The sequence below is a fragment of the Pyrgilauda ruficollis genome, unplaced genomic scaffold (genome assembly GCF_017590135.1).
Source record: "Pyrgilauda ruficollis isolate IOZ18807 unplaced genomic scaffold, ASM1759013v1 scaffold12, whole genome shotgun sequence".
Lineage (NCBI taxonomy): Eukaryota > Metazoa > Chordata > Aves > Passeriformes > Passeridae > Pyrgilauda > Pyrgilauda ruficollis.
This window is the reverse complement of record NW_024510321.1, coordinates 5324351-5345060: the sequence shown is the minus strand read 5'-3', so window position 1 is coordinate 5345060 and position 20710 is coordinate 5324351. Positions and strand designations below refer to the sequence as shown.

Sequence of the window (20710 nt, the reverse complement as noted above, 5' to 3'; positions counted from 1 at the left end):
GATTAGCTCTGACTGCACTGTGGCTGCACCATATGTTCTGCCTACAATGTACACAGCAGCCCTGCTCTCAGGACTGATGTTTTTATGAAGTGCTGTGTTCACACTCACAAGATCTTAAAAATTTATTGCACTTTCATGTGTTTTGCTGGATTCCTCTTAGCATTTTGCACTAGATGTGGTTTCATGCGTGCATTGAAGCACCCACAGGAACTGTATGAAATATTAGTGCACTCTGCTTTTCTGGGAGGCTGAATTCACTCAGGGGATCTGGTCACAGCCAGAACAACTCTGGATGCTCCTCCTCCTTGTGAAACTCATCTATTTAGGTTTTTTTGCCTCATTTCCTTTATTATGAGGGATGGTGTGTCCAAATCAGAGCTGCTGGTACTTCTTTAAAAGACTATTTTCTTTCCATTTTAAATTTTTTATGAAAACAAAAAGCTTTCTAGTAGACTAAGTTCTTCTGCTATTCAGAGTTTGCTTTACTTCAGTTTCTTATACACAGCAACAAGACTGCAAGACTGGAAGAGACAAGTAAGGCAAACCTCACAGTTTTGTTTTCAGAAGATGCTGGGACATATTTTTTAACCTTTCCCTAGAATTTATTTTACAGAAAAAAGACAATGCCTAGAATCACTTTCTATATGTTTGGGGATCTAATCTCTACAAAAGCTGTAAATCTGCAATGGAAAAAGCCAAGTTTGAGGCATTAAACACCTGATGCACTCCATCATTTATTCTAATTCAGGAAAAGATGAGAGACTTCTCTTCCTTCTGGCAAAGAGGGGTAGAGGTGAGAACACCCCCCTTCCTTTTCTCCCCCTTGTTTGTACCTGGCTTTCCATTTGAAATGAAAAATAATTTATAGTTACTACTGTTACTGGAGAAAAATTTGAAAAGTAGGTCAGGAGCTTTGAGAAATGTAATTTTGGCAACAAACAAGCAGAATAAATACTTCCATTCCTACAGATTCTTTATCCTAAATATGAATACAAATGTTAATCAATTTAGCCTTCTAATGCCATTTTTAGGAAATTGTTACAGTCTCCAATTTTCAGGTGATGCAAAAATACACAAAAGACAGTCTGTGGCTTTCCAAGGGAAGGAAAATTATAAATAAGCCAGGGGAATGATGCAGGGCTTCTTAGTAGATGGCAGAAATATTCTTTCTTTCACATCAGGGTACAGGGGGATCTAGAGAGAAATGGAAGAACTGTGGAGAAGCAGGTGAGAAACCCAGCCAAGCCCTCAGAGTGTCTTGGGACAGAGGAAAAACAGTGACAGTGTTACAGAACTGATGGCAACAGTCACAGACCTGAAACTGAGTTGAGTTGGGCACCACAAATAGTCAGAAGTTTTAAAATTGAAGAAGAAATTAGCTCATGGACTTGAACAATATCCAGAAACCTAGATGTAGTTCAAGAGCTTAATAGCACCTTGCATGAAGTGTGATTTTCCCATCCATGAGTCCCAGTGTGACAGAAATACACACATGTACTTGAGCGTTCAGGACAGCTGTACTTGCACTGAATCCATTATCAAGTCAATCCCATTAATTCTCCAGGCATTCAATCAATATTTGAGCAAAATCACAGAAAAAAAAGCCTGTGAATTTCTAGGGTATCAAGAGGAGGAAAACTATTCATAAGCAAAATATTGGGGTTTAATACACTGCAAAGAAATAGAAAAGAACATTTTCACTTTCTTTTCAAAATTCCATCAGGAAATTTCCCCTGGTAAAAAGGAGAGATAAATGACTTTTCAAAGAAAGATAAACAGCTTTGTTCAGCAGAGCTTTGGAAAGCTGCTCTTTTGTTCTCAGTCATTTGAAGTCCCTTTTGACAGAATCACTTACAGCAAAACTGCAGACACATCACACCATATTCATGACAGCCACCTCAGATTATTCCTCTCTGTATGTCTGTTAATTCCAGAGGGATGTTGCTGTGACCATCTTTTACCTCCAGGGGATTACAGCTCCACCTGCCTGTGATACCCCCTGCCCTTGGCAGCAAACCCTCACCCTTCACTGGGATTTCCCAGCATCAGGCATCAGCTGCCTGTCCACACTGCTCAGGAGAGCCTCTGCACTTGGGACTGAAGCCAGGAAGGTGTTTAATTCAGCCCTGGGCAGGAACTGATTCAAGCATGTAAATGATGAAATGGCAGCTCAAAGGGTGCATTTCCAGCACGGAGCTCAGAGCTGGAATTTATCTGTTCCTGAAAGACCCAGCTTGCAGAGATAAACATGAAGATCTAAACTGACCAGCAAGCAGATGTTTTTGTGTTAATCCTAAAGATAGCAAATTTGGGTTTCATACTGAAATCTGAGCATGTGACACAAAAGGAAATAAACCAAGCTCATGTGGTTTCTGCTCTGATGAAAAGAAAATGAAAGAAAACCTTGAAGTTTTCACCAGTAGGAACCACCTCCTCTCTGCCTCACTAACACATCATCCTGACCTCTGCAAACAAGCTAAAGAAAACCCTTCAGCCTGGTTTTCTCCTTTTTTTTCCTCTGCTTCTCGTTTTTCACCTCCTTCTTCCTATTACATGAAAACTAAATTGATTTTGGATTTGGAAAGTAAACCAGATGTTTCCACAGGTTTTTACATAAGCACACTTCATTGATGCTGCATATTAAAAACTGCAAATGCTATCATTTACATATTCATTTGTGATTGAAAAACCTCACTAGCCACCTGTGAAGTTGATTTTGGAGCCATTAATCTAGACATCTACAGTATTTTAAGACTCTAAAATACAGATCCAAGGTGACATATTTTCCTGCCTGTGAAAGAATCACTGTGTTGACATGTTATGGATGAAGGCTGGATGTGCTCCAACACAAGATGCTGTCAACAAAATTATTCCTGGCATGTTTATTTGAAACCTGCCAAAAGCCTGCCAGCACAGTGGTCATATTACAATAATATAATAGCTTCTTAAAACAACTCATCAAGCACAACTTCTCTTTTCTTTTTTTAATAACCCTGTCTATAAGGCTGAAGGACAATATAGACATCACTTGTGAAGTCTGGGTATTATTTAATAAAACAAATACATCCTGGACTGAAATCTTTGAAGTATCAGCAGTGAGATAGTCATGGTTGGCCTCTTCATCTTTTTCAACACAGAACTGCCACTTTTGTGCAATAACAACAAATCCCAGGTGTGTTACATGAAATGTTACATTCATACAATAGATACATTCCAGATACAGGGGCTGGATTTAGAGGCTCCATGCAGAAGCTGGTGACATGGAGACTGAGCTCTGGACTCAGACTGGTGTAAATCTGAAGCAAAAGACAAAAGAAAATCCAAGAAATTAATGGGATGAAATAAATCAGGTGCGAGATGTTTTTTTGGCCTCAGAGGTGGCAGGATGGGGATTTATAATTTTGTAATTATAATAATTAATAGTAATTTTGTAGTTTCCATGCTCACTACTCTTGCAAGCTTTGTTTCTTGCTTCCTTTTGATTTATTTATAATTTTTGACCTTAAATATTACACTTGTAAAGACAAGAAAGAAAAATTCTTCTAACAAGCTTGTTAACACTGTTAATTGAAAAATGTGTATTATACCTTTCACTCATGCCACCTGGCTCTGAATTAGGACTTCTGCCTGATGAAATGACTGTTGTTCTCAGCAGCTCAGCTTACCAAGTGCAGAACATGGCACAGAACAAAAATAAAATTTTTGTCCGAGACAAAAAACTCCTGTGAAGTTCAGTGGGAAAATAATCTTGTTGTTAATTAGTTCTTTATAATACAAAATTGCAACAAATTATACCTGCTGAATGGTACAACAAATGAGCTGAGGAGTGGGTAACCCATACAGTTATTAGATTATTAACCTTACGTTGCAAAAATGAAACACTAATTGCGATGATAATGGCAGTAAACTAAATGAATTGCAGTGGTTACAGCAGGAGGTTCACTGAGACTCCTGGTTATTCTGCTGATTGATACTGCATTACTGTCTCATCACAGTCCTCCTGCCTGGATCCTCCTCTGCTCCCCTACCTTAAACCTAGGATGGAAGTTCTTCATGGGCAGGAATCATTTTTGACATCCCGCTTGGCACAGAGGGAACCTCAGTCACTACAGAATTTAGGAAGTATCACAACACAGATAAACAATAATAAGCATGTAACTGCATCCTTCTCACCTCTGAAGTCAAGCTGAGTTATTGTTGCTTGGGGATATTTTATTTATTTTCTTTCCTTTCCTTCTCCTCCCTACTCGCCTCCCTCCCCTCTGCTGCTGCAGACCCCCCTGGGCTGGAGTGTGATCCAGAATAACAACCAGACAGACACAGAGCCTGAGCCCCAGGCTACAGAAACTCAGTTGTTCAGGTGCTAAAGGTGACACTTCAGAGTGAGAGGAATAAAAACTTGCTCTGTTTTTACAAATGAGGCATGGCACGTACGTGGGCTTTCCTGCAAAACCCCAACAGAAATAAGAGGGATAAAACCATCTGCCTGTTGTGGTGATGAAAGACAACTATGTTATGTTTTTCTTCATCTTCTGTTGATGCTTTTACTAATAGGGAGCAATGATTTAAGTAACAGTGAACATCTTTGCTGCCTACTCCCAGCACTGAGAGACAAACCTTCTACCCTGCACGCAGTGCAGCACATTCTCCTGCCCAGCATTTCTGGGAGGCTCTTTTATGAATGCCCTAAAGCCATTCTGTTAGGTTCCATCTCCTCCCACTATTATCTGCAAAGTGCACACAGACAAATGTGCAGAGGCTGGGCACTAATGGCGTGTTTGAAAATGAGTGAGGAAAAGGCTGTACCCGTAACACTCAGCTCCCCATAAATCTAAACCTTGCATGTTTTATGCTTTGGTAGAGCTTTCAGTCTTACATGTTTCTATTACAAAGCCAATAGAAGAAAAGGAATGCCATCTGCATCCCACACACCTCAGTGTAGCTTTAACAGATGACAAGTCTTCCACAGTTTAGAGCAGAAGGCAACAGATCCTCAGTTAGCATTGACTGACACAGATCATTGGCTCCACTGGAGCCCAGCCAGTCTGTCAGCTACAAAAGAAACCCAGTGCTGTTGCTGAGTTAAAAGAAAAATAAATCTGTAAAATGATTTCAATACAGTAATATCTGGAATTCCTAGCTGTTTTGGATTGCAGAAATGGATATTTAATAACTTCCCATAATTTTTATAGGCATTTTATAGGCATTATGATGAAATGGTTTTGGATCACCTCCAGACCTTGCAGTACTAAAAGATTAATTTAGCATCTCTGTGTTTTGAACTGGCATTTCACATGAATTTTGCACCCAAATAGAGTTACCACACTGTAACACCCTCCTATGCCCTTACAGCATATGTAAATAAGCACCACTGCCATTTGAAACATTCCCAAATTATTCCTAGTTCTTCAGGACAGAGTGACTCCATGGAACTTTCAAATAAATGAGAACCTTGGAACGTGGACTCTGAAATCCTGCCAGAAGCCTGGTCTCAAGGTGACAAAATTCAAGCTGCAAACAGCATCTGAAGCTGTTGACTACGAGTGGTTCCAGCCACAGGCACACTCATATTCTGCCCATGCCCAGGAGGAAGGAGATGGCAATACTGTACCTGTGTATGGCACAGGACATGTGTGACTACAGATACTTTTAGCCAAGAACGGTGTTGGCCCTGATTGAATGTCATTTTATTAATCTCCATCACTTCCCCCACCAGTGTGGTTCATTCTGGTGCTGTAACCCAGATGTTTTTATAGCACCTGGCATGGTGGGACTGTAAATCCTCTCAGGGGCCCTTAGCTGCTGCCGTAATTCAAGTCATAATTAAAGACCCATTCCCAGTACTGACAGACCCCATAAAATCAACAGCATTTCTTTGATTTTATTTCAGAGTTTGATATAAGCACACACATTAACCTGCAAATCATCTCCTGCAGTGAAATATCTGCCACGCCACCAGTAAAACTTGGTTTGATGCTTAGGATTTTATTCCAGAGGAGTCTCTGTGTTGACCAAATCCATGAAAAGCCCAAATGCCATAGATTGTACCACTGATCCCAGGACTCCTCTCTGCCACAACACTTGCCTAGCTCCAGTTTTTCCACCACAATGCTCTCACAGCCTGACTCCCTCCAAAGCCAGCCACAGCACACGAGCCCTGAGACAGCTCATACCCGTGCAGAGAAATCTGCAAACAGTGGGGCTGCCAAGGCAGGCCAGGATGGCATCTCCCTACTCTATTTCTTGAAGAATTATGATCTCAAGAAACAGGTAAACAAGCTTTCCTGAAAGATTTGAGAGCTTGGCAAAACAACCTCTCAGCCTTTTTGTCCCCTCTAATTCTAACAAAATGGCATTCTGCTTACATTTGTAAAAAGGCAATTGCAATTTTTAGTGAAACTGTATTTGAGTTAAAAAAAAACAACCAAAAAACATTCAGCTTATCACTCTGAACACCAAGAAAGAATTTGTGATAAGGGAAATAGTGAAGTGTTTAATCTCCCTAGGTAGAAAGACAGCATTAAAAAATTTGTTCAATATTGCATTTTATAAATTCCTAGGCTTTATTATTATTTAGTTTACAAATAATTTTGTTTCTAAATGGTACAGGAAGGAAAACATGAGGCAAACAGAGTTTCATTCCAAATAATTTGCTTGGGAGCAATGTGAGGAAGAGCTATGAAGACAGCCAAGGTTTGAGGTCAGCTGCAGAGACAGTGGGAAGAGGAATATGAAATCCATATGTAGAGCAAGGGGTGGGGGAGAAAATGACACAACTTATTTTTAAGTAACAGTCATTTACAGTTTCAAAAAAGACAAATTGTTTCATGCATGGATGTTTCAAAGACAATGCAGTTGCATAATTCATAATTGTACTAATATTTATATGAAAAGGATACTTGTATTATAATTTTACCTTTAAGGGATAATTTTACCTTTGATTTACTGTTGTTTCTAGGATCAAGTAATTTTTGCTATGTAGATCTCTAACATTGCAGTATTTAGCCAAGATTTTAAATGAAGGTATGGAAAGAATATTCTTCTCTGATACACATTTTAACTGAGTCAAACAATGGAAAAAGAACATGTAAGTGTGGGCCTGCATTTTACACAATCCTTTTAGATGAAAAGACATTAGAAGCTGTGAGAGCAGGATCCAGAATGGAGGCTCTTCTCTCCCAGCTAAGTGGCTTTCTCCCCAGTCTCACAGCCCAGAGTGTTTGCTTAGTGTCTGTCCCTTTAGTCTCATCTCTTGAAAATTTATTTCCTGATTTCACAAGTGAATACAAACCAGTAAATAAAGTCACCCAAAATCTGTTCCCTTGTCCCAGGGGTGATTGGCTGTGTTCATCTCTCACCCAAAAGCCAAACCCTCGATACTGGAGTGCAGCACAACCCCACCACGACTTCTTTAGCAAAACAAACCCACTCTGTACACCAACCTTTCCTGCAGCATTCCTGGGACAGTCCTGCTATAGTGGGCCAGAACCACACCTGGGAGCACACTGACAAGCCACACCAGTGAGCACCTGTGCTCGGTCCCCATCACCCCTCTGGGTTACCTCATCACAGAAATGCAGCCCTGAACTCCATCAGTATCCCAAATCCAAAACCTTCGCGTTAGTCCCCAAATCCCCCCTAGTTGTGTAATTCTTACAATTAAGGAAAACCTTTTGCTTGAGCCCACACTATTACTCACACAGAAGTAAAGAGAAAAAGACACAACAGCAAAAGAACAGATGTTTTATATATTTTATAATGCTGACTATTTGTTTCTGGCCAGCAGCGACCTGTGCTGCCATCCATGGGCATCACTTGGATGATGAGGCAGGAGGCAGAGTCCACAGGCTGTGAAATGTCCTCAAAGTAGCTGGGAGACACCGCACTTCTCCCAGTGGGATTTGATTGGGCATGTCTCAGATATTCTTGAACCAGAAACCACTTCATGGATATCCTGATTTGACGTTCATGAAGTGGTTTTTTTTTTTTTTTTTTACAGTTTAAATTTCCCCAGGCCCTTGTCCAGCACTATTTTAGGACAACTGTGGTTTGAAGAATTACTGCTCTTTGAAGGGTGCTAGGACTCTTGGCATGAAATGCCAGCAGTTGGCTCAGCACTGATGCTGCTGTCAGGAAAAGCGACTCCAAGGTCTCCAAAGGTTTGTGAGTCTTATGCTTGGTCTATTTTAATTGATTTGTGTTTTTGCTAGGGTTCTCACAGCACACTACAAGGCTTTGCAAAGTCATTTATTTTAATTTTCAGAACTTTCTGGTTGACAGGAAACACAACCAACAAACATTAAATCATTTTTCCTTGGGAAAGCAAGATGCCAAATTTCCCACACTGAGTTTTGTTAACTGTGGCACAACTCCACAGCAGCCTGACTCCTTGTATAGAAAGAACACTTTTGTTGCTCATTTTTCATTTGAAGGAGTTACCCTTAATTCAACACAATTTGAGATTCAATAAGTAAATTACAGAAGGAAATGGAAACACCCACATTGTCACTCAAAACAGAAATTAAATAAAAAGAAGCAAAACTGATTGAGACATAAATTACATTTTTTTTTTCTCTTGGTGGTCTTCTATCATTTTATAGGGTCACTGCCACCAGGGCCACCAGCAGTAAAACCACTGCATTATGACAATCATTTCTAATCTCCCTGAACAATTTGTGTTACCATCCCAGGAGCACTGACAAAAACACCTCTTCTCCTGAGTCATGCAGGTGGTTTATTGAAAAATGCAGGGATATTATTGGAATAAACTGGTTGCAGGATTTGAAAAGAGAAAAATCCCTCATGCAGACTCAATGACTTATGTGTGACAGCTTCATTGCCTCCCATGGCAAAATGTCCCAGAGATGGTAAGGAAAAAAGTGTCCAAGAAAGATGTTTCTTCTCCACACCTCACCAACCTGTTATTATCACAAGAAGCAGAGTTTAGGCTCAAACCCAGCAGGCAGAGCCATGGCCACATTTCCTTACAGAGATCAGCAGAGCTTTGGATCAATTTGTGATCTAAACACACATTATAAAGGTCCTCTGTCTTCACCTCCCTGCCCATCTCACTCATTTGGCAAGACTTAAAGACATCCTGAACTTGTGATGCTGCAATGAACCTTCCAGCACAGACCTCCCTACCCAGCACCCCATCTGAGCCCTCGGATGTGGTGCTGCAAACAGCACATTGCACCCTGCACACCCTCAGAGCTGCTCAGGTCCTTAATTCCCTGTGGCTGCACCAGGATTCTGGCATGAGGATACTCCTGAGGACCTTTGCCTTGGTGCCTTTCTTCACCTGATCCAAGTTAAAAGATAAAACTCCTCCACAACTAATAGAAGAGTTCAGAAGTGAGACATGGAGCACAGACAGTGAATGACAGGGGCTGGAATACTGGCATTTTTAAAGATAGATGAGCATTAGCACAGCCAGGAATTCATTTACCATGTGAAAAATCTATTCAGAGCAGAATGGGAACTCTACCAATTAATACACTTCACAGATGTATCTCTTCAACAAGCAGAGTTACAGGGATCATTTTTCTTTGACACACACCATAAGGGAATGAAAAGGTTAATGTAGTGTATGTGAGAGCATTTTTAAAAATCAATTTAAGGGAATTTTGTCTGCTGTAAATTATGCTCTGGCACCAGGGAAAGCCATCAAACTCAAATTAACAAAAGGAACAAAAGAATTTAATCTAAAACTACATTATGATTGTATTGCTCATTGGTGCACACAAAAAAAGCAGCAACATACATTTCATTTTTACCTCCTTTGATTACAAAAAGGCTATTAAAAGTGAAAAATAATGTTGAATCATAATTAAAAGCAGGACTCTCCCTCCTATCAGCCTGCAAAGCACAACATTTTCTGTAATGCAACATAAAGTCATTTTGCTTAGGACACCCATTTGTCAGCTCTCCTCCCATCACCAGACTGTGACCCCTGTTCCTCCTCCTGCACACACTTCTGTCATCTCAGAAAAAGCAGGGTTTGGCTTCTGAGCTCCAGAACTCCCATTCAGTGAGACCTGATGCTGGCCTTGCTGCAGCTGAAGGTGTGAAGCTTCACTGGGCTCATGGCACCTGTCTAGAAGACCTGAAACAGTTTTCAGGTTTCCACTAATTTTAACTGGCAGAAGAGCAAACGTTAGCTGAAATCCTGTTTTGTTCAAGAGATCCAAAAGAGTTCCTGTAACTTCATGGCACTGCCACAGGCTGTCCACTCCCCATCATCTGGCTTACAAGCTGTGGACTCCTCTCCTCCTCACAACTATACACAGGTGTCTTCTCTACATGGAGAGGACACAGAGCACGACAGTGACATGCACTCTCAAAGCCACAATCAGAATGTTTCTTTGAAGTGACACAGCCCCACACCATGTTTCCCAAAATTATCACCCATCACAGCCCTTGTGCTTTTCTCAAGTGACATTTGCTGTCACCAAGCTCAGGAATTGAAAGGTGGCACTGAGGACCGCAAGATTTTATTCAACGGAATGAAGAGAGGACATGACACAAATGATCTGTGCTCTTCTGTTGGCTGCTGTGCTGGTTGCCAAAAGATACCACAGCACAGTGAAGGACCAGACAGATCCTGTGAGCTGCTCAGGATAAATTATTATTGTTTATTTTCCTTCCATGGCATTGACATAAGTACCCACTTTGTTCCCCCTGTGTATTCAACAGCTTTCCACCACTGGAACTTCCCTCTGTGGAGAGCAGATAATGGTCAGTGTAAAGAATCTCAGTTATTTATCTTCATTCATTGCCATATGAGGAACAGAGCACAAGGTTGTTTTGCTCTTGGCATTTTTCACCGCTGGAGTGTCCCCCACATTGAGTATCAGACTCCACATTTGCCTGCCTGTGGGATTTTCCACCTCTACTTCCAGAAATTCTTCATCTGTTGGTAAATAATGGCAAGACTATATGACTAAACATAACTGTAGTTTTTGTGTCTGATGAGGGTGCTATGGACCATTTATTCCCTACTCTTACAGCTGGTTTGATCTATCAGTGAAGGGACTATCAAGTGGTACTCTTGGCTGCCAAGATAAACCACAAGGTTAAAGAAACCACTTCACCTAAAAACTGAACACAGGAAAGGAAGGGAGCCATGGTAGTAGAAAAATTGTAATAATTTTTATTACATTAATTTGGACAAGGGGTGTGAGGGAGCAAGGGTCAAAGAAACACATCCAAAACCAACTTGGCTTGCGCACATTCATTCACTGCTTTGTATTGCTACAGCAGTGAAGTATATATACATATATATATGTGTGTGTGTGTATATATATATATATATATATGTAGATATATATATCTATATATAGAGATAGATAGATAGATAGATAGACAGATAGAAAGACACAACTTTTTCTCTGTGTGTCTTTTCATGGGAAAGCAGAGACTCACCCTTTACACACACTTTGTGCAAGAAGTCATCTCTTTTTCACTCAATATTTATCTCCTTTGAAATGTGAAATATAGTGTCCTTCCATATGCTGAGTGGAGCTGGGCTTTGGCTTCTCTGGAGGAGCAGCTCACAAATCAGTAGCTGCTCCTCCCCATCAGGCAGCAGTGGAGAACAGCAGCATTTTCACCACCTCACCTAATCCTTTCCCCATATGGTCAGGGACTATGACTAGTGAATAATTAATTAAAATATGTCTGATCAGAAGTTCAAAAGAATCAGAGGAATTGAAGTAAAAGCCAGTGGATTCTTTTTAATTTTTTTTCCCCATTTTCTTTCTTTTTTTTGCCATGGCCTTCATTGGGTTCACAGGGAATAAAAAGGCCCTTAGAGGTTGTGTATTCCAACATCCTGGAGATGTTCAAGAACAGGTTGGATGGAGCTCTGAGTTACTTGGTCTAGTGGAAGGTGTCCCAGCCCATGGAATGGGGATTGGAACAAGATGGTCTTTAAGGTCCCTCCCAACCCAAACCATATCCTAAATCTGAAAGCTCCCCCCCTGCCCATTTGTGCTCCTGACAGAATGGTGGCTGTCGGTGTCATGTACCTGCCCTGAGCCTCCCAAAGCTCACGAGGGCACCTTGAGCTGAGCTTTGTTTGGAGCACGGACCTGTCTGAGAGCTGGAGAGGGGCTGGGGCAGCCAGTGCAGCCACAGGGTCCTGGGACCCCAGAGAGATAATTTAGAGCTATGACTTGTGACAGTGACTGCAAAGCTTTCATTTACTTTTTAGTGGAAGGATGGAGGAGAAAAAAAAATTATGTTTTATGACCTTTCCTTTTTAATAAGAAATATCTTAAGACTGCGCCTTAGTGCCCAGCTGGGTTATTGGAATACCAAAGAAGTAGCACTGATTTTTTTGTATACAGTATTTTGTCTTTTAAAATATTGTCTTATAATGTAAAATGAAAAAAAAAAAATCTTATGCATAGGAAAACTCACAGCAAACTAATGGGGCTCTACAAACCTAGGATTGTTCTTTTTTTCCTCATTTTATTGGAATTTATTCAAAAACATAATCAGAATCTAGCTCATTCTCTTACATAACCCTCTGTGAAGGACTCTTAAAATTCACATCAACAGCATCTCATTCCCACTTTTCCCTTAATTTCCATTTTGTTTAATGGCTTCATCACCATTTATTTGTGATTTTGGGTTTTTTTTCCCCCTCTTGTGAGAGAGAATAACCTCTCCTGGGTAATAGGACAAAGAGTTGGAAGCTGTTTGCTTCTGTTATGCTCCTGTAAAAAATGCATGAAAAAAAATCCTTTACAGGGAATAAGCCCAGTTCTATTTCTTTTTTTCCCTGGGGTCTGGTGACACAATTCCAGCAATGCCAAATCCAGCTGCAAGTGCCATGTGAGGTGGTGCTCTGAGTTCCACCACTGCACAGCCCACCCCCTTTGCAGGCTGAAGACTAAGAGTGCAAAATAATTAATCTTCCAAGGCCCTAACAAGATCCTGTGCTACAACCTGTACCATGCCATCAGCTTCTAGAACAACAAAAAATGCCCAGCACAGACAGAGAAAAAAATAGCTGGAGGCTTCTATCAAATTTCTTTGTGAAATTACAGGAGGTAATTAACATTTGTCCTATAACTTTTCAGTGGAAATGAGAACATTTACCATCCAGACAGGAAGTCATTTTCTCCCATGGGCATGAAAGTCATCTTGAGATAATCCTGATCCTTCAACAAGAATTCTGAACTCAAAAAATCTCAAAAGATGGGCCTATGAAACTTCTGTGCTTGGGTCTATGCTCAGCATGGACTTCACAAGAGCCTCTCATTTTATATAGCATCCACACTTATATACCTTTTAATTATAACACTACATTTTCATTTACATTAGGCCTTATAATAAGAATCAAAATTCCTCAACCAGAAAATGCAACTCCTGCAAAAGAAAAAAAAAACTTAAAAAATTCAAAGACCAAATGAGAGAAATGGTTGAAAAAAGTTTCATTTTTACAGACTACTTCATGCTTGCACTAGTTAATTTTTCTGATTTTGAACTAATCCCTCTTCTTATCAGCTGGTCACTCCATGGTAGAAGTGAACCATGTAGGGGGGAGCCCATGGTGTGGATCCAGTTTTTGATCCAGTAATGGACAACTCATTAACCTCCCTCAGTACCGATGCTGATCCCCAAATCTGCATCTTCCTGCTTCCTCACTGGTTTGTGGCTTTTGCTGCCACTCTTTGGACAATAATTTTCCCTTCCACAGTATGAGGAGATGAAACACCTTCACTCAGAATAGTTTTTGGATAATATGGAGGGTTTACAGGTCATCTATGCAAGATATTTGGGCAATTGCATCAAAAGCAGGGTTAAGTTGTTAAAAGCCATTTAGGTTCTTGACTGCTCTCAGTTTCCCTGCAGGCAAGGCTCCCAAACATCTGTGAAGACTGATGTCCCGTGCCTAAGCACCTCTCCATTTGAGTATCATTTAAAAACCATCTTCCTTTCCTCACATACAGCAAAAAAAAATATAAAAACAATCCCCCACAATAGTTTTGAGCTGGGGGAGCAGCCTTGAAGCAGAAGTTTGCTGTGTGGGGCTCAGAGAAGGGTGCAGCTCCCCTGATTTCTGCTCAGCAGGACAGGCCAGAGCTCTCTCTTGGCAGCAGCACCCTCTCTGAAGCTGTGCCAGGTAACCAAACACATCCTGAGCTGCAGCTGGTCCCATATCTGTGCCCAGGGGCAGCACGGATGTGGTGTGACCAGCAAGGGGGGATGTAAGGGCAGAATTCCCAGAAAGAGGAGCAGGAGGTAACACCTATTCAGCTGTTTCCATCTTGTCAGGACAGCAGCATTTGAACCTGGCTTAGAGAGCATCATCAGGTGTGCTGCCTGTTACCTGCTGCTCTGCACAGCGAGATGTAATCCCAGTGCATTTTATTAACTCCACTTATGCTGCAGGAATGGACACCACACAGAGTTCCAGCTTGCTGCTTTCACTTAAAATTATTAAAACATTTGATGCAGAGGGAAGCAGAATCCCTTTTCCATCACAAACTGCCTGAGCATCTTTCACAGAGCCTGATTTGGAAGAGGATGCAAGAGGTGGGGATGCTTGGTCTGCCTGCTGATGGGGAGCACACTTGGAATCAGCCTCTGGAAAAATGCTTCCCATGTCCATTAGGGATGACATTTACCTTAGTCCAGATGTCACTCATCACCCTTTGTGCACCAGTTAAGCTCTGAGCTCAGAGGGAGGGTGTGTGGTGTATGATGATGTTCCAAACTGCAAGCGTCAGCCATGTGTGCATGTACACAATTTAAGAGTTGTGTTCTAGTCCCACGTCTGTCAGAGGGATGCAGATATGAGCATTTCAGCACTTCCTAGACTTTTTGGTGTATGACTTCCCAACACAAACATTTGCTCTGCAGAGAAAGACCCAAGATCCAACATAGGTGTTTAAACAGGGATATCTTTCCCTGGCAGGGGGATGCCTGCCCTGTGCATAAACTCCTGCAGCACCTCCCTGCAGCACCCAGCCCTCTCTGCACAGCATGGGGAGCTGAGCCCAGCTCTTGGGTGTCTGTCTCAAAGAGGATCTGGCCCTTAATTAGGAAAGGAAATTAAATATTGTAGTGTTCCACATGTGTGGTGGGTTGACCTTGACTGGATGCCAGGCACCCACCAAAGCCACTCTATCATTGCCCTCACAGCTGGACAGGGGAGAGAAATTTTAGCAAAGGGTTAATGAGTTGCGCTATGGATAGGGAGAGGTCACTCACCAAACACCATCGTGGGCAAAAGAGACCCAGCTGGGGGATATAAATTGAATTTATTACCAATAAAACCAGAGCAGGATAATAAGAAATAAAATGAGTATTTAAATCTTAAAACCACCTTCCCCTCACCTCTCCTTCCTCCCTGAGCTCTACCTCCTCCCTGCAGGCAGCACAGGGATGTGCTTGGCCAGTGGTGGATCTGCCCTGGAGCTGCCTGGCATGGGCTCTGCTGGACATGGGGGAAGCTTCCAGCAGCTTCCCACAGAAACCACGCCTGCAGCCCCCCCTAACAAAACCCAACCTCTCAAACCTAACACAATGCACTAATGGCTCGAGAGCATAAATTATATTTGACATAATATATTAAAGAGCTCATAAAACTTCATCACCATGACAGAATATATCCTGTGTTTTCCTGCTTTTTAATAATTCTAATAAATCAGCTAAAAACTATACCACAATATACCATTACAAGAGAAGATAATCAGGAGCATAAAAATGAGAAAAACAGGGTGCTACCACAAGGCTGGTTGGGACAGAAAGGTTGGGACAGAAAACAAGGGACAAAAAACGAAAACTTCAATTAAATTTCTATATGATTGATGGTGTAGATTTAACCACTCCATTACAGAAGCAAACCAATGTGAGTTTCCTTGCCTTGCTTTAGCCTGCATCTCAAGGGAGCTTATAAATAGTTAAACAGTTATATCAGAATTCATCCGTTTTTAGAGAAAAATTAAACCTCAGCATTGATATCTATGATATAATGACTTACAAGTCACTACATAATTAATCTTGATAGTTACTGCATGCACTTGTGATATATGATTTATTATGGGTTTTTAATCTAAATTCTTCTAAGGCCATTGCCTCATGCACACACAATCTAATAACTTCCAATGCAGTAGCAGGTGCTACTTTATAATAAAGACATTAACATATTTGAAAAAAAAAAAATACCTCTGTCAATTGCTCATACTGTGTTTTCACTCCTCCAATGGACTTGATAGTGATTAAAAACTAATCTGGAAATATAGATCTTGTACTTCCATCTTCATCCTTACTGCCCTTTTCATCATTTTTCACACTGAATTTTTCTTGTTTCAGAGCCATTTATATAAATGTAGTTTCACATACCTACACCCTTAAAGGTATTCAAGGAGAGTAACATGTGACATTCCCTATTGCTGCCTCTGTTTCGATTGGGAGTGCTCAGAGGGGATTAAGCATTTCAAGAGGCAGCTCATTCAGTTTGACTAACAAGGCTCTTCTGGATGATGCTCTAATGCACTGTAGGATACAACCATTAGTTTTATTTTGGTTTGCACCTCTAAATTGTCTTTCCTCCTACTTGAATGCCAGCTGCCCTCAGACGTGGTTCCTTCCTCATCAAGGCAGCTATCAGAGATAGTGCCTGAGACAGACAGAGAGGTGCTCACTTCTTGTCGCCCTGATTTTGTAAGACTTTGTTAAGCCTTCTGATGTTTACATTCTTTCAACAAACTTTCTCACACACAGTTCTGTAAATAACCTATGTTTTGCATTCTTTCATGGAGGTGGAGAGAATTGATGGACCCTTGGTCTGTCCAGTGGCATTGGAGAGGTGGCACTGTCACCCTCCAATCCACTGTCACCTTTGGAAAACTATAAATGTTGGAGTCAGAAAATAAAAGTGCTTCTTTTTGTTCCCCTCGAGAGCAGCAGTATCTGTGTCATCATTTCGTACCTTATCGCAACAACTTCTCTCTGAGGAATGCTTTCAGAGAGAGCTAAAAGAGAAAGCCCAGCACATATCAAATATGTTGAAAAATGCTTGAAACTAAATGCAAAATAAAAATATTCCTGCAGCAGCCATGAAACATATGTGGGAACAAAATGTAGTTACCATAACTGACTACAATTGACCACAACAGAAAAATAACTATTCAGAAAGGATATTTCCTATATTAACATCACTTCTTTAGACCTTTTTCAGATATTATTCCTCCTCAGACTATTCATTCCTTTACAGGTTCCTCTAAATTCAGCTAGCCTCTCAGTGAGGCAATGGGCTGATTGGATAAATTAGCAATTACCAGGATTTGCTGCAGCTTCCAAAGAAGATGGTGATGCTTGGGTTGGCATTGCCCCGAAAGGGTGAAATGCAGGCATTAGATGTATACCCAGCACAAATAAAAGAGAATTCACCACTATTGACTATCTAGTGCTATCTAGCGCCTAATAACCAGATTTTCAAATTCTCTTCAGTCTTGGCAGTGGACAGTAAATGTTTTCATCATAACTATGACCTCCCTGTGTTAGAAATTGTCCTGACATTACTTGTAAAGGGTTTAATTAGAAGAAGCAATGTTGACCTTAAAACCCCTGTTAAGCAAGTCACTGCTGACAACCTGAAATGTTTCAGCATCATTAGTGCACCTCTGACACAGCCAGCAGACAAAACCCACGACATTCTCCAAAATTTTTAAGGTGATTCTACCAACCCTGCGCATAAGAAAGGGTTTTTGTTCCTCTACTCTATATATTTCCACAATGTCAAAGAGTTAATTTGTTAATACAAACCAAATACATGCTAATCAGGATCTATTTCAGGAAGCTTTGTCTTTTGCTACCTCATCCTCCCTCCAGGCAATGCCCTGCAGCAGATTCACACCTGAAAATTCAATATTCTGGCCACAGCAAAAATCAGCGATGCTCACCATATGTTAACTGGGTAAAATAAGATCCTTGCACACGTGTGATGTGATGTCCTTTGAAGCAGGCAATGAGTTAACCCAGGGAGGCAGAAGTTGGTAGTGAGCACAGCACCCAAGTCCAAGGAGGTGGCACAACCTCCCATTGCTCCCCTCCCTAGCAGGGTTTTGTGCTCACACACAAAAACTGGGCTCTGTGCCACAGCTGCTCTTTCAAGTGAAAACCCACGAGCTTCCCAAATTGCTGGGAAGTCCAAAGCCAGACCCATGCTAAGTTAACAGCTGTTTGCACATGGCACCCTTAGAAAGGAGCTTGCTGTGCTGTCACTGCAAATAACAGACAATTGCTTTAGTTTGGTCTTCCATAATCATTCCCATCAATGCCTCAGAGTTTAAAGATCTAATCCTGTCTGCAAAATTCAATTAGACTTTGCAAGACAGGGAAAAAAAAAAAATTGTCGTTAAAGTTTTAGATAAACAGATCCCAGCTAAGGTCAAATCTGCACTGCTACTCCTGTGAATTTCAGCATTAAAGAAAATCAATATACTGTGTCATATTCCTGTAAAATATTATCTGCAGTACCACTTGTTTTCTCATTTGTGCATGAAGTTAAAATTTAAGTCCAGTTTTCAGTGACTGCTTATTTGCTATAAATATTAAATAAAATAGTAAAAGGACAATCACCTTCTATACCTGCATGTTTCTTTTTAGAATAGGTGGCCAAGTAATGCCCTGACTTTAGAGTGACACAGGAGGCAGAGTTCTGAACAGCCACCCAAAGGGGAGGCAGCCCAGTAGCACCTGTCTTTTATTAATCCAACACAGAGTGCAATGCTAATTTGTATTTGCAATCAAATAAAAATTATCCAAGCTACATTTTCACTTTCTATATTTCCTTTGCTTGTTTTTTCTGCTTTCAAGGGTACCTCATTGTGGGGGGCAAAGAAGAAGTTTTGGGGGAAGGAGAGAGATGCAAATTGTCCTCTGACTGGTGGTGTCTTACAAACCCCAAGTGCAGAGGAGGCACAACTGGGCTTTTCTCTCTCTTCTGTATGTTAATAAATGTTAATTTTATCAGACTACAAGGTGATTTTCAAATTCCTGTTGATTTAGTAAAGAACTTAGGTGCTCAGCACTTGCAAAAACACTGCTGTTTCAATAGACACCTTCAGGCAGATTGAGGTATTTAACCTGAAGAGTCAACATTTGCAGTTCTCCAGCAGGATTACCTGGGCTCTCAGGCAAATTTCTGCATCCTCAACTGCTCTGCAGGATGTGCTAACCTGGATCCTTGCCTGGTCCCTATAAATGTACCTATATAAAATTTGTTGGTGGAGATGTGAGGTTCCTGCAAACTCAGGAACAGATCCTTAATGAGCCAGGAAGTAAGGAAGAAGCTCTTTTATATTTCTATTTTATTGAACATTCACTCTGCTCTCACACATTTCTGGGATGCTTTTCAACGTGAACTTTACTCCAAGAGCAATCTGATAAGTTCCTAAAAAACTGACAAGAAAATCTTGGGGAAAAGAATAAAAAACAGCTTTTTTTTCTTCTAAAATATTTAATACCTGGAACCTGTAAAGAATTGTTGAAGATCTGCCAACATTTCCAATGATTTTCAAAGTCATACCATTTTTAGTTGCTCCAGAACTGCTGATATCAGCAAGCATGCCCTTCTAAATAATTTATTGGCGTTTCTACATAAATTAGATACTTAAAGGTGAAGATGCCATGAACCTTGTGGAGGCTGAGTGCTCACTACATGGACTATAATCCATCAACCCAACAGACAGATTTCCAAACTGGCTTAAACCTCAGCAGGCTCGCTGCTTGGAAATAGTTCAAGGACTCCAGAGACTGCAATACACTCTTGAAATGTCACTTGCAGTAAAAGCAAATTCTACACAAAAATAAATCACCATAAAATAAGGTAGAAGCCTCAGAGAGTTATAAATTGATCATTTAAATCATAAGTTTGTTACTGCTCACAAAAATAAGAAATGCAAAAAATATGTTAACTTCAGCTAAGGACAATGTATTACAAAACACAGGGCAAAACCATCAGCTAAAACACATATTTGCATAAAGTTAGATCCTGCACTAAAACACTTTAATCCTGTCTTGCAGTTTATAAAGTCATCATGAACTTTTTTTTTAATCCCCAAAATAACCTATATAATTCTGGTTTGCAAAATTTAGCTACTGGAAGATGTTATGTTGGCATTTCACCTGTAATTACCTTATTTATAAAGGCTCCAGACTGCAAAGAAGGAAATAATCTGAACAACAGGGTGGATGATATTTCAAGAAGAATGCTGGGGGTGAGAAACTCATGAAAAAAATGCTTCCCCTAGCAACTAGCAGATAAAAATCTTAAACCTTCAGAATTTGTTTTTAAATGAAAAAGGGAAAAAATTATCAAAGAAAGAAAGCTCCCTTCCTGACTATAGAATCACTGCAGCCAGGGGTGTGTTAGATCCATCATTTGAATGGATCCCTGAAATACATTTTTAAGAAGGGGTAAGAAAAGCCAGTGATGAATTAAATGCTAAAGGGCATGTAAAGATGATAAAAAGCAGTATTTTCATCAGAAAACAGGAGTGGTAGGAGTAGAAAAGTCACTATTTGAGATACAACACAAACTGATGTCTCAGGTTTTAGTTTTTACATTTTTCACATTCTGTACTGCTTTAGTGTGTATTTCTGAGCTTCATATGAAGGGATGGTGAGCTCTCTGCACAGAGTAGGGAGACAAAACAATTCCTGCTCTAGCTGGGGACCAAGGACAAAT

General features: G+C 40.6%; 1 protein-coding gene across 1 annotated transcript in view; it reads right to left on the bottom strand.

Moving 5' to 3' along the window:
- DPP6 (dipeptidyl peptidase like 6) overlaps positions 1-20710 on the bottom strand; it is a 395169-nt gene that overhangs the window by 164095 nt on the left and 210364 nt on the right. The gene's annotated exons all lie outside the window — the stretch shown is intronic.